Raw genomic sequence first — 14,328 nt, forward strand, 5'->3', positions numbered from 1 at the left:
ATCCGGTGACGTCAGATCCGGTGAACGTGCGGGCCATGGTATGGTGCTTCGACGACCAATCAACCTGTCATGAAATATGCTGTTCAATACCGCTTCAACCGCACGCGAGCTACGTGCCGGACATACATCAAGTTGGCAGTACATCGCCATTCTGTCACACAGTGAAACATCTTGTAGTAACATCGGTAGAACATTACATAGGAAATCAGCATACACTGCACCATTTAGATTGCCATCGATAAAATGGGGTCCAATTATCCTTCCTCCCATAATGCCGCACCATACATTAACCCGCCAAGGTCACTGATGTTCCACTTGTCGCAGCCATCGTGGATTTTCCGTTGCCCAATAGTGCATTTATGCCGGTTTACGTTACCGCTGTTGGTGAACGACGATTCGTCGCTAAACAGAACGCGTGCAAAAAATCTGTCATCGTCCCGTAATTTCTCTCGTGCCCAGTGGCAGAACTGTACACGACGTTCAAAGTCGTCGCCATGCCATTCCTGGTGCATAGAAATATGGTGCGGGTGCAATCGATGTTGATGTAGCATTCTCAACGCCGACGTTTTTGAGATTCCCGATTCTCGCGCAATTTGTCTGCTACTGATGCGCGGATTAGCCGCGACAGCAGCTAAAACACCTACTTGGGCATCATCATTTGTTCCAGGTGATGGTTGACGTTTCACACGTGGCTGAACACTCCCTCTTTCCTTCAATAACGTAACTATCCGGTGAAATGGTCCGGACAGTTGGATGATGTCGTCCAGGATACCGAGCAGCATACATAGCACACGCCTGTTGGGCATTTTGCTCACAGTAGCCATACATCAACACCGTATTACCCTTTTCCGCAATTGGTAAACGGTCCATTTTAACAAGTGTAATGTATGACGAACCAAATACCGTCCGCACTGGCGGAATGTTACGTGATATCACGTACTTATACGTTTGTGACTATTAGAGCGCCACCTATCACAGAGCGAAAACAGTGGTCCAACCAAAACATTCATATTTCTTTACGTACTACACGAAGATGTAATAAAAAAGGGGGTTCCTATTTTAAAAAACGCAGTTGATATCCGTTTGACCTATGGCAGCGCCATCTAGCGGGCCAACCATAGCACCAACTGGTTTCCGCCTTCAAGCTAGACGAGTTTCCTTCTTTGTAGCTTTTTCGTTTGATGCGTATTTCGTGAGATATTTGGCGCGGTCACTATCATTGGACCACCCTGTATACTTACGCGAAATTTCTCGAAATGGTCTAATTTGTAATAAATGTACGGCCCGCTGAGGTACGTTTATATTTGACAGTTCTTGCATGAGATATACAAATGTGTCCTGCCTCGCACGTCTGTTTCATTCGGCGTGCCGCGTCGAAAGCATCGAAACCCAGACTCGCGGCCTGTGCAGCTAATGTGAAGACGTCAGGAAGGAAGACAAAAACCCTCTGTCTGGGTTTTCGCGACTGGATTTTGAGACGTGAAGACTTCAGTACCCACAGTCAATATCGCACAAATAGGACGCTGGTGCGACGTACACTTGTGTACTGCTGGAGGGTTTGGGATCCCTACCAGGTCGGACTGAAAGAAGACAACGAAGCAATTCAGAGGCGGGCTGCTAGGTTTGTCACCGCTAGGTTCGAACTACACGTGTTACGGAGATGCTCCGGGGACACAAGTGGGAATCCCAGGAGGGAAAGCGACGTTATTTCGAGAAATACTATTTGGAGAATCGGTATTTGAAGCTGACTGCCTATCGATTCTAGAGCCACCAGTACACACTGCACGTAAGGACCACAAAGGTAAATTACGAGAAGTCAGGGCTCACACGGAGGCATACAGGCAGTCGTGTTTCTCTCGCTCTCTGTGCGAGTGGAACTGGAAAGGAAACGACAAGTAGTGGTACATAGTACCCTCCGCCACGCACCGTACGTTGGCTTGCGGAGTATCTGTGTAGATGTAGGTGTATGCTGTGAGCTACATAGCGGATAGACACGGGAAACCATAGCACTTTCAAGCATTTTTCATTCCGAATTTTGCCTCTCGATCACTTCGAGGAGCGAATTTAAAGTTATTAGAGAAAATGGTTCAAATGGCTGTGAGTACCATGGGACTTAACTTCTGAGGTCATCAGTCCCCTATAACTTAGATCTACTTAAACCTAACTAACCGTAAGGACATCACACACGTCCATGCCGGAGGCAGGATTCGAACCTGCGACCGTAGCGGTCTCGCGGTTCCAGACTGTAGCGCCTAGAACCGCTCGGCCAGTCCGGCCGGCGCGTATTCAGTCTCGCACCTCCAACGTGGGAACGGCCAGTAAAAGCCTTCCGACATTTCGCATTCCTAGAAACGAGAGGTGCTCTAGGGCTGTGATACGTGGGTGGGATGACATGCGACAATAAATTGGTAAATACGTAAGATGTCGAATTTAATGTGAAAACGTTCTACATTATTTATACGTAAAGAGAGGCGCATTCTTTGCAGGTCGCACAGACCTTGATCTCAAGTTGATAGGCCGGCACTTATCTGGAAACGTGAGTGGGCACCTGGCAGTCAACACTCCAGACCTGTGATGAGCTGATAAGCGAGTCGCCGTTATCGGGTGTCGACACTTGCGCAATAGGGCCAGTGATTTGCGATTCTGTGCCGTTCGGAAATAGTGAGGGCCCAACTGGAGAGAAACGGCTCCATTTCGGGCGGTTTGGGAGACGGAGCAGCTGAGAGGTGAGTGCGTGCAGGAGGGCTGCGTGTGGAGCAGCCTGGCTTTGGGGGGCGGCAGGGGGTGGGATACGGGGGGAGGGGGACTGGGGGCGGGGGGGAGGCTCTGCAGGGGGGTCTGCAGTCCGACGTGGAGACCCTCCGATGGGACTAAATCCCTCTCTGAGACATGGCAAACGTTAACAGAGTAACACGTGAGACATCGTCCCCTTGTATCACACACGACGGGTGGCTAATAACACACGCAGGTCAACGTGTACGCCTTGTTACACTACAGAAATGTATTAGCTAGGGTAGCTCATTGTAGGTTGTTTATTATCAGAAAGTAATACGGTGTATCTTCTCAGGCATGGGCCTGTCTCGGAGAATTTTCGACTTGCTGAACAGAGCACGATGTGCTAAAGGCGAAAACTCTATAGAAACTACAGTGCCCACGTGTCCTCCGCAAGAAGGCACAACAGGTCGCTGATATCCTCGACACACTAAACACTCTAGCGGAGAACACCGGCTGCATTCTCAGACGAAGACAGTGACCTACAGGGAAGGGCAACTTCACGATGACTGCAAGGAAACCTGGAACAAATCTGACGGTATTTTTTTGCTTCGTTTGCAAACAGAAACCTCTCTTTAAATAGGTACCAATGCAATAATAATATCTAGTAATTAGATAAAGAGTGTCATGTTAGCCTGTTGCTGAATTCCACGTTTGCATGAGAAGTTATAGTATGTGCAGAGATACATTATAAAACTACGCGTACATCACTAGTTGGCAAGCCACGTGACTGCGTGCGCTGGAGAGTATTTCTGGACGCACGAACTGACCCGCCCCTCCCCTCTTCCAGTCGCGGATGCCGCATGGGAAGAGCAGTCGTGGCTGAGACACGCACTGGCTCTGATTTCCAGAATTTTCGAGCGCGCTGATATCGCGAGATGTACGTGACAGGCAGTGAGGCGTTGTCCGACTCTTCCCATACAGTACTCTCTCGACATGTCAGTAGTAAACCACTGCGAGATAGACAACACCTCTCGTGTAGCGTCTGCCCCTGGGGTCTGTTGATGATATCTGTAGCTCTCCTGCGCCGACTAAACGATCACCTGACGAAACACACCGCTGTTCGTTGCATACTCTCTCTCTCGTCTCTCAGACCTACCTCGTAAGCGTCCCAGATTGACTAACAACACTCAACAATGGGCCAAACAAGCGCCTTATAAGCCTGGTTCTTCGTGTATGAGCTACACTTCCTTAAGATCCTTCCTCTCAATCTGCCGTCTGCTGTTCAAAAAATGTTCAGATGTGTGTGATATCTTGTGTGCCTTAACTGCTAAGGTCATCAGTCCCTAAGCTTACACTCCACTTAACCTAAATTATCCTAAGGACAAACACACACACCCATGCCCGAGGGAGGACTCGAACCTCCGCCGGGGCCAGCGGCACAGTCCTTGACTGCAACGCCTCAGACCGCTCGGCTAATCCCGGGCGGCTTAGCGTCTGCTTTTCCTGCTATTTGTTTCGTGAGGTCGTTCCACTCAAGGCCGTTCTGAATAGTTACGCCTACATGCTGCTCAGAGTAGCTGTACAGTAGTGCCCTTGTTCTCCTACGTACGCGCGATGTCGTACATTTATTTACGTTCAGGGTCAACCTGCACCATTCATCAGTGCTCTGCAGGTCGTTGTGGAAATAGACACTGCGTTGCTACTTTCTTACAGACAACTGCACTACCTGCAAACAGTGTCAAAGAGCTTCCGACGCTTTCTACTAGATCATTCATATACACTGCAAACAGTAACGAAACTAACACTCTTCCTCAGTGTATTGCTTACATTACCTATACATCTCAGGATTCTGTTCCATTGAGAGTGACAGCTTGAGCTCTACCTATGAGAAACTCTTGAATTCACTCGCAAATGTAGTCCGATACTCGGCAATCCGGTATTTTTTCCACCAGGCTGCAGTGCGGGACAGTGTCAGATGGCTTCCTTAAGTCGAGGAACGCTGCACCAACCTGAGCCCCGTTGCCTGCAGTGCTGTGGGGCTGACGGAAGGACAGGACGAGCTTCGGAGTAGCACTGTGCATTGGTTCAAAAATGGCTCTGAGCACTATGGGACTCAACTGCTGAGGTCATCAGTCCCCTAGAACTTAGAACTACTTAAACCTAACTAACCTAAGGACATCACACACATCCGTGCCCGAGGCAGGATTCGAACCTGCGACCGTAGCGGTCGCGCGGTTCCGCACTGAAGCGCCTAGAACCGCTCGGCCACCCCGGCCACTATGGAGTATTATACGCCGATTTTTTTATCACAGTGTAATATATATATATATATATATATGTAGTGTTGTTATTGTTGGAGAATTCTCCTCAGAAATGGAAAAAGTTGACCATATAACTCGATCAATTATTTTCTTTGAGTTCTTCTTGTTCTTCCAATACGCATTCATTCTTTCCGAAAAGACCTGTTTACGCACATCCGATCCCTTTGGTCTGTACTATTTTTCTTTTGGTTTCTCTGATATAGCTTCCTATTTGTCTTCTTTGTGTCTGAAAGTGTCTCTTTCTTGAAGTCAGCTAGTCCTATGTTTCCATTATTTAGGTCCTTTCGAATTTCATCTAGCCGAGGTGCGGAATTCTTGTGTGGCTACATAATCTATTATTCCCTTCGTCAATCGATTTTCTGGTAGTCGGCTGAGATGACCAAAAAATTTCATTCGCCTTCTGCTAATATCATTTTCGATGTTTGAAAACTTTTCTGTTGTATTAATCGATTGTAGCATGTGACCGCCTTTGTTACGTCTTCCTGCTAGAATTTTGCTGATTATCTTTCTCTTTTCTTTTCTGATGTCTTCAAGTTGTTGTTTCCTGTTAAGAGTTAGTGTTTCGCTTGCATAGCGGATTGCTGGTTTTATGACAGTATTGTAGTGTCGAATTTTTGCCCATCTTGACATTGATTTTTAGTTGCAGAGATTTTGCATTAACCCTAATCCTTTTTAATTTTGTGGAGGCGATGTTGATGTGAGATTGTTTCAACACCTGTCAGTCAATGAATTCTCCAAGGTATTTAAAATGTCGAGCCCTGTTAATTTTACCCAATTTTGTTTTCAAGCTTCCAGTTTCTGTTTTTCAACAAAAGAATTCAGTTTTCTCAAATGAAACTTGTAAACCTACTTTTTCCGCACATTCTTAGAGTACTTCCAGCTGTTTCACTGCCCTCTGCTTATTCTCTGTTAGTACTGGTACGTATTCTGCAAATGCGAGATCTGGTATGTAGACATTGTCTTTGGCAATGCCGAGTCGTATTGGCTTCCAAACCCCACATTTCTTGAGTTCTTTCTCGCATTCTTCCATAACTTTGTCCAGAACTACGTTGAACACCTGTTTGAATGTCGAAGGGTTCTGAGATCTCCCCCATATACGTTACTTTAGATTTCGTGCCAATGAGTGTTTGTTTTATGATTTCTCGTGTTTTGGGATCTAATCGCCTCTCTTGGAAAATCTGGAGTAGTGAGGGCGTGTCTCCTGAATTGTATGCTGTTTGAAATGTACAAATGTGCTTACTACACTTTTTGTCTGAGACTCCGCTTTTTGAGTATGGTTGTGAGGTTGAAAATTTGCTCCAGACGTGATCTGTTTGATCTAAATCCTGCTCGATATTCTGCTACTTTGGGTTGTAATTGCTGTTGTGTTCTGTTCAAGAGACAGAGGATCGACACTTGCTTGCAGGGAGTGGCCATTGACCCTCAAGATAAGCAGATGTAATTTATTACGCATAAATAGGCATAATGACTGACTACTGGATGATTGTAGGATTGCAGAACAACCAGTGGAAGCAATTACATCCATAAAATATCTACATGTGTGTGTACAGAGCGATCTGAAACTAATGGCAGGTAAAAGCCATACAAGGTAATTGGAAGGACTGTCTGGAAGTGCAGTCCACTCACAAAGGAGGCAGCTCACAAAACACCCGTTCGACCAATACTTGACTATTGCTCGTCAGTCTGGCATCCGGAGCAGATAGGATTGATAGAGGAATTAACGGAGATCCAAAGAAGAGCAGCGCGTTCCGTTACGTAGGCATCACGGAGACGCTCAGGCAGGTGTGCTGGCAGACGCTGCAAGAGACGCACTCCACAGCACTGTGTGGTTTACTGTCGAAGTCCCTAGAATGTACAAACAGTCATCTCGCAAAAGACTGTGAAGGCAGAATTGGAGAGAGTCGAACACGCATGGAGGCGTACTCACAGCCATTGCTGCTTTGAAGCATTCTCGAGTGGAACAGGAAGAGGGGAAGGGTCAGTGATTGGCAATGTATCCTCCAGCAGGTACCATAAGGTTGCTGTGAGGCTGGGACGCCACCACCTGGCAGCCACTGCGGCGGCCTCTGGCTCACAGCTGCAGCACCGTGGAGGCATGTGCCGCACCTGCCGCCTCAGCTGGGTTCAGCTTGCTGGCCAGCCACAGCAGAGCGACTGCTGACGGCAGAGGTGGCAGCTCCGTGAACTGAATGTGGCGCCCTGTACACCCCAAATCACCTACAAACTTTAATCGTGTATCCTCGTTATTACGCAGTAGATCCACAAGAAGTGTCCTTAATCGCTGTTCTTCCAGCTGTAGAAATTCCATCAGCAGGCAAAGTGTTCAATCTTATGTCAAAAAAACTATAATAGATTTCGGGAGTCCGTTTCGTGGCATGATACTCACTGGAATGAAGCAGAACGGACTGACAATCATTTGTGATACAATCGCGGTCATTCTACATCTAGTCTCCGGCCGGAATGGCTGAGCGGTTCTAGACGCTACAGTCAGGAACTGCGCGACTCCTCCGGTCGCAGGTTCGAATCCTGCCTCGGGCATGGATGTGTGTGATGTCCTTAGGTTAGTTGGGTTTAAGTAGTTCCAAGTTCTAGGGCACTGATGACCTCAGAAGTTAAGTCCCGTAGTGCTCAGAGCCATTTGAACCATTTTCTACATCGAGGGCCGAAAGGTTCTGTTTGACGTTGTTCAAACTGAAACCGAAACAAAATTTTCAATCTCGAGGATGTCGAGTTTAATCCAGTTATCGAGTGTATTGCGACATATCACACCCCGTGGGAATGGAACGTGCCTCTGGGATCCGAAGGGCGGATTGCGCAAGCGTGCTCCCGCGGCAGATAAGCCGGCCGGCGTGACGTCACGCGGCAGGTGTATAAGAGCGGCTGCCGCCGGCTGCGCTGCCTCGCCTCGCTCCGCGTCGCTCTGCTCCGCCCCGCCTGCAGGGTGAGTAGCGCCGCTGCTGCCGCCTGCCAGCCGGTCGCGCGTCTGCAGAAATGTCCAAATGTGTGTCAAATCTTACAGGACTTAACGGCTAAGGTCGTCAGTCCATAAGCTTACACTCTACTTCACCTAAATTATCCTAAGGACAAACACACACACCCACGCTCGAGGGAGAATTCGAACATCCGCCGGACCAGCCGCACAGTCCACGACTGCAGCGTCTCAGACCGCTCGGCTAATCCCGCGCGGCGGTGCGTCTGCCGGTGTGCGGACGTTTGCCACGGCGGACATTTGCCTCGATTTTACCTGCTCCGAAGGTTTTGGTCTCTTGTCTCCCCCTCCTCCTCCTCCCCATCGCCTACTGACCCTTTCCGCTGGTTTACTTACCACAGAACCAGAATCTGTTGGTAATTTCCGCCACATTTCTAGAGAGAGTTTCGTTGTGCAAACTTCTAAATGCATCTCGCATTGAAATGGACACCAAATTTCGAGCCTCAGCAAAACTTCGCGAATCTGGGCGATTTTGCGTTCGTTTAAATTATGCTTGCCTTTTTCGGTGCTCCTGGAGCAGCATTCTGTCGTGTTTTGTGTACCATGTGGGATCAATTCCGTCTCTTATTAATTTATTTGGTATGAATCTCTCGACTGCTGTTGATACTATTTTTTCCAACTTCAGCCATATATGGTCTTCACTTACATAGTTTGGAAGGATTGGAGACTGTCTCTAAGAAGTCAACCGAATGTTTAGTTGCTTTTATAAATAGATATATCTCGCGTTTAGTTTTGGTGAATTTCTTTGTTACGGAATTGAGCCTCGCTACGACAGTGTCTTCACTAATTCCTGTATCCGTCGTGATGCTCGGGATTATTTGTGGCTAAGAGTTCAAGTGTGTTTTCGTAACCATTTACAATTTGAATGGCCTCGTGAACTAATTGTTCAAAATAATTTTAAAAAAGCATTTAGAACAATTACGGAAGTTGTTTTATATCTACAATGTGGTCTGGAAATGTATTTTTGTCAACATACGGAAGGTAGATTGAAGTCACTGCCAACTATAATTGCATGAGTAGCGTACCTGTTTGTGGTGAGACTCAAGTTTTCTTTGAACTCTTCAGCAACTGTTTCATCTGAGACCGGCGGTCAGTAAAAGGAGCCAGTTATTAATTTATTCCGATTGTCGAATATAACCTCTGTCCATACTAAGTCACAGGAACTACCTGCTTCGATGTCGCTTGTGAGCTGGAACACCCATTACATTATTTTTCCTTAAGTTGTTTCTGTTGTAGTGGAGATCATTACCATTACAGCTTTTCCCTCGAAAACCTAGGATGCTTCTCTGTGACCCTGTAAATACCAGAGCTAAAGAATGTAGAACAACAATGTACGTTACAAGCATAGCGTTCTGTATTACTTCATTTCCTTCAAAAATGGTTCAAATGGCTCTGAGCACTATGGGACTTAACATCTGAGGTCATCAGTCCCCTAGAACTTAGAACTACTTAAACCTAACCAACCTGAGGACATCACACACATCCATGCCCGAGGCAGGATTCGAACCTGCGATCGTAGCGGTCTCGCGGTTCCAGACTGACGCACCTAGAACCGCTCGGCCACACCGGCCGGCTCATTTCCTTATTTCTAACATTTTAAAAATGTACGTCGGCTTTAGATGACATGCCAATCATAGATGTTCTTATCTCGATTTAGTGAACGTATTTTCAGTCATGTTTTGAACATTGTCCCGCTACACTTTATTAACTAATGTTTCACCGCAAGGGATACCGCGTTTTAGAGAGTAAATTAATATGGAGTATGTCGTTCTTCTTTTCCCACATTCACATACCCATTTCTTCTTTACTTATTGTCTTTTGGGCGTGCAGTTGTAATAATTAAAGTAGGCACAAATGCAGTGATCAAAAAGAAATGATTAGCATAAATTCGCATTCGCTTTACATCGTTCCTTTCTTGTTGCTCCCCTGCCGATGGACTGTTTCTATCGCGATCAGTAAGCGTGAAAGGAAGCTACCGTACGGGCGAGGGATCTATATTTATACTTGGCAGAAGTAATTACATACTGACATTATCCTCGGTATTGCTTTCGTTTCCCAAAAGTTATAAATATTCCGATTTCGTAAAAGAAGCTCTGTATTTGGCCAAGATGTCGAAGAAGAAGGTCCCTTACGGCCTGGTTGTATCGAGTAAGATGTGGAGACGGCGGTTTGAAAGCGGACAGAAGAAGTGCGAGGAAGGGCGTCCCTTACCTGAGGGTTCGCTACCTGGCGAAGGGGCGAGTGTGGCAAATGTCCGGCGTGGCAAATGTCCGGCATTCGCGCCAGCCAGCGCCACGCTGGAGCCCTCTACACGGGAGAGTAGGGCCAGCCTGCCGGCCGCCGCCATTTTGGGCCTACTGCGCAATGGCAGCCCTGTGGACGGAACTGTAAAGTTCGCCTGAATACGACAGTGCGTTAAGTGAACAAATAACTGTCGTTATTAATCGTTACATCCTTGATAACTCGGCGTCTACTGTGAAATTTACTGAAAATGTGCTACTCTGTCACTGAGAAGGGAACCTCCCCATCGCACCCCCCTCAGATTTAGTTATAAGTTGGCACAGTGGATAGGCCTTGAAAAACTGAACACACATCAATCGAGAAAACAGGAAGAAGTTTGTGCAACTATGAAAAAACAAGCAAAATATACAAACTGAGTAGTCCATGCGCAAGGTAGGCAACATCAAGGATAATGCGATCTCAGGAGCGCAGTGGTCCCGTGGTTAGCGTGAGGAGCTGCGGTACGAGAGGTCCTTGGTTCAAGTCTTCCCTCGAGTGAAAAGTTCAATTTTTTATTTTCAGACAATTATCAGAGTTCAGGCACTCACACATAATTAACTTCTCTCTCCAAAATTCCAGGACATGTTCAGATTTGCTTGGACATATGCAGCATTTGACGGTCTACAAACGGAAAAATTTGAAAACGTTAAAAACATATGTTTTGACAGAGCACAGAGAAAACTGTGCGACTGTGAAAGTGTTGCATTCATTTGTTGCAGTTTATGTGACACACTCTTATGTTTTCATCACTTTTTTGGAAGTGATTATCACATCCACATGAAAACCTAAATCGGGCAAGCTAGAAGAATCTTTTTGCCCATTCGCCAAGTGTGCAAGTTAGGTGGGTCGACAACATATTCCTGTCATGTGACGCACATGCCGTCACCTGTGTCGTATAGAATATGTCAGACGTGTTTTCCTGTGGAGGAATCGGTTGACCTATGACCTTGCGATGAAATGTTTTCGGTTCCAATTGGAGAGGCACGTCCTTTCGTCTACTAATTGCACGGTTTTGCGGTACGGTCGCAAAACACAGACACTAAACTTATTACAGTGAACAGAGACGTGAATGAACGAACGGACAGATCATAACTTTGCGAAAATAAAGAAAGTAAACTTTTCACTCGAGGGAAGACTTGAACCAAGGACCTCTCGTTCCGCTGCTGCTCACGCTAACCACAGGACCACGGCGCTCCTGGGCTCGCATTACCCTTGATGTTGCCTTCCTTGCCCATGCACTACTCAGTTTGTATATTTTGCTTATTTTTTTCATAGTTCCACACAAGTTCTTCCTGTTTTCTCAATTGATCTGTGTTCAGTTTTTCAAGGCCTATCCACTGTGCCAAATTATAAATCTCAGGGGGGTTGCGATGGGGAGGTTCCCCTGTGAGATATAGACGCTTATAAATATAGCTAGCAGTAATTTTTTTCTCACGCTGACCTTTGTGAAAAGTATTACATGCTTAAACGATAGAATCTAGTCAAGGTCTTTGAGGTACACACATGACTTACAGTACATATTAAATTACAAATGCATACTTCGATTTGCATATTTCCTTTTTTAATGCTTGTTTGTTACAAATGATGGTAGTTATTTGTAATTAAAAATAAAAAAAACACAAAATTACAGATTACCGGTGCATCAATTTAGCTAAAACATGTGAAAGACAATAAATTTCTTCTTCTTAAAATACCTTTGCTGCATTTCTCATACCAATACTGCACTTTGCTGTATCTTCCTTCAGTACCTGGCAGTTATATTTCCTCCGAAGAACGTAAATTCGAGTCTTCAGAAATTCATCTACAACTCTGTCCACAACACTGTGAGAAGAAGGAATATTCTGAATGAGTTCCTCGAATGACTTCTGTGCAACTGCCTGCAGTGCTTGGAGGGACAACTTAGCTTCCAGGAACAGTTTTTCATCCACACGAAAGACTTTATCTGTCATCTCAATAATGCGAAATATTTCTTGGGACATGCATTCCAAGCTGTCTTGAGCTGTGTAATTTTTAGTTCAGTGAGTCTTCGTACTGCTTCACATTCAGACTTCTCCTTTGGTGAAAGTGATTCTCGGTACGCTTCACAAAGCAAATACTTTTGCTGCACTTGCTTTGTTGTTCTGCCTGCTAAATAGTGTGGAGACAGTGCTTCCTCAGGTGGCATTTCTTCAACATCGCTTACGTCTGAATTCGCACTTGCAAGCAAGTCTGCATCGTCTGTGCCTTCTGCTTCGTCGTACGTCCGTCTGTGTTCCAAGTAGTCGACAAGAAATTCACCATCTTCCGTCTGATAACTTCCACGGCGACTGGGACGAAAATACTGTGACACAGCAATAAGCCGCAGTATCATCTTGAAACTGAGACAATCTGGAACAGGATTACTGGCTCGAACCATACTGAAAAGGTTTTCCAGAGCATCCTGTGACAGCCTGCACAACAGAACACACTGGAAACCTGTTTCGTTCAGAAGATAATCCTGGACATTAATAGCTGTGCATGTTGCTAGAATAACTCCAGATTGTACAGGTTCCCAGATACCCCTGTTTCCAATTTTCAAACAGCGAGATGACACTCTTAAGGAACTGTACGCCATCATTGTGTATGTCCTCAACGGTTCTACACATGGCAATTTTCCTGTTCCTTGAGGTCATTAATTTAAACCAACGGAAAATTGTGGCTATGAAAAACGCTGTTGATGTGGCAGAATCTTCAAGTACATGTTCCTCTATTGCATAATGTAACGATGCTGCAACGCTGTGATTTAAAAGTGCGTAAGCAGGACCAACCTTAATTTTATTATAATGCCCTGGCCTTATGACTTTATCTTTTAAATCCCTAGCAATATTTAATTTCTTTTCCTTGTCAAACTCGTACAGTTTCGTGATAGGCTCAATCGAGACTACCGGTCCCGCCAAATTATTGTCTGCAATTACTTGCCGTGGTAGGATAAAGTGGTCGGAATTAGTTAGGTGATTCCTCACATTCTTCAAGATATGAGCTACGTCAGGCACGAAGTACAGATTCCGCTCTGGAGAAAATGGATGCTGGCAGAAATTCTTTGTTTCATTATGACGACCAGCAATAACACGACATTCACGCCACACTGCCCGATTTTGTCCACCCATACCTGATACAATAACTTCTACCATCAGACCAATCGCTTCACACTTCACAATTAATTGCCACAGGAAAGACTGAAGTTCTTTACCTGAAATTGAGTTACTGGTGAAATGGTAACCAATAATTTGTTTCCATCGCGTACTTAGACCACCAAGCATAAATACCAAGGCGTGACAAGCATGTTTTTCATACGAACCATTAGCTGCTGGAAGTGTTGGATAGCCAATTACGAATTTCGATGAAATGTCGTAATTTAGGCCTGGCGTGAGGCTCATCTCATCCATCATTATTGCAACATGTCTTTCAAAGGGATTCGTGGTGTCTACCTTCACTTTAAGAGCGGATACAAAATCCTCCAAAATACCTGGACTGATTGCCAGAGACTCAGGTTTCCTTTGTAGAGTTCGTTCGCTTGGTAATGGTTGTCCCAGTTCTCTTACCGGATTGTATTCAACGCTTCCACAAGCTAATCGAATTTTCAAAGCCTTCTTAATAATTTCTGGTGAGCACTTTGTCCCTCGTATGGTTTTTTTTCTGCAGTGCCGAGATCTGATCGTCGTTTAAAAAAGGTTTCACAAATGCCGCCATTGTACCAATTTTACCATTCGCACTGTGTAGTTGCTTCTGCAACAAGTGGACTTTCCTTTTCAAACTTTCTAGTTCCGTTTCAGTGTCATTCTCAGGAGGCAATCCGACGTCAGAACTGTGAACATCCGGCAAAACTTCTTGAGGAAGTACGCAAACTTGCTCATTGCCTGAAAAGAAATAGTATTAATAATAATAACAAAAAAATGTTTTGTCGAACGAAAACGCGAGAAATTTAAGTTTCATAAAAAGTTAGTAGTGAATAAGATAGATAAGTCTGTCTTTAGTTACATATATATATTTAAACAGTACCTGGCT

The sequence above is a fragment of the Schistocerca serialis genome, chromosome 11 (genome assembly GCF_023864345.2).
Source record: "Schistocerca serialis cubense isolate TAMUIC-IGC-003099 chromosome 11, iqSchSeri2.2, whole genome shotgun sequence".
NCBI classification, from domain to species: Eukaryota; Metazoa; Arthropoda; class Insecta; order Orthoptera; family Acrididae; genus Schistocerca; species Schistocerca serialis.